The 1,211-nt window shown below is 41.0% G+C and overlaps 1 long non-coding RNA gene across 1 annotated transcript in view; it reads right to left on the minus strand.

Annotated features, from left to right (window-relative positions):
• LOC106872583 (uncharacterized) overlaps nt 1–1,211 on the minus strand; it is a 7,890-nt gene that overhangs the window by 1,987 nt on the left and 4,692 nt on the right. The gene's annotated exons all lie outside the window — the stretch shown is intronic.

A 1,211-nucleotide genomic window follows, 5' to 3' on the forward strand; every position in this document is an offset into this window, starting at 1 on the left:
TTATATGTCGCATTCACACTCTCACACAGACATACATCTTTAACGCTACAATAAATATATCTGTTATTCATCTAATACGGTTGTGGTCTTTCATTACTGGTCATATATGTTATCGTCGTATAACATCATCTATATCATCATTTGATATATATTTGTATGTTCGACCGTGTGACGCGTTTAAATAAAAGGAGTCCTCTGTTTTTCCATTCGTCACCATTTCTCCTTTTATGAGTTCGCACGGTCGTCCCTAACATATATATATATATATATATATATATATATATATATATGTATGTATGTATGTATGTATGTATGTATGAGTGTGTGTTTGCGTTTGTTCCTCAACCGCCTGTTGACGACTGGTGTTGGTTTGTTTACGTTCCCGAAACTTAGTGGTTCGGCAAAAGTGAACGATAGAATAAGTACCAAACTCCGCGGTCCAAAGACTGAAAGAAAGGAAAAGGTTGATGAAGATTCCGTATGGAACCTTACACTCTTTTTGAACTGATCTTTGTAATCTACGTCTTTGGTCGTCCCGCAGGTAATCGAGAAACCACCACCACCTCTGCTACTGCCACCGCTACTACTACTACTATCAGAGTGCTTGATGAACCCCCACCCCCTCCACAGATTTACCATCTTTGATAACCGTTTCAGCAGCTAGTACTCGTTCTGCAAAACAGTTTCAAACCAGGATGAGATGCGAGAAAATTAAATGACTGAAACGATCAAACGTTAGCTACAGAAAGGCATCGTCTTCACCCGGCAAACTTCGCGAGGACCCTACCAATGGCTGTGTAAAATATGACACGTTTTTCGTTCACACCTTCTATCATGTTACAAGCATTGTTAAAGACTATATCAGTGCTTCCCAACCTCTGCACTATCAAGGATACTTTCTATTTAAATGAGTTTTCCCACGGACTCCAAGATATTGGAGAGGTCTGTCAGTTTAACATGTTCACGGACCCTGAGTACTACCTTTGCGGACCACTGGTTGGGAACCACTGGACTATATCTTTCATTCTCTTTGAATGTATCAAGACTGATGCCATCACCATAGTCATCATCATCATCATCATCGTCGTCGTCGTCGTCGTTTAACGTCCGCTCGCAAATTTGAGAGGTTAATCGCTAACATTGACCCACCCGCACCACTACATGACTATAACGTAGTCAGAAGCATAAGTGGCGGGGTTGTGTGTGTGTGT

This window comes from Octopus bimaculoides, chromosome 8, assembly GCF_001194135.2.
Source record: "Octopus bimaculoides isolate UCB-OBI-ISO-001 chromosome 8, ASM119413v2, whole genome shotgun sequence".
In the NCBI taxonomy this organism is placed as follows: Eukaryota; Metazoa; Mollusca; class Cephalopoda; order Octopoda; family Octopodidae; genus Octopus; species Octopus bimaculoides.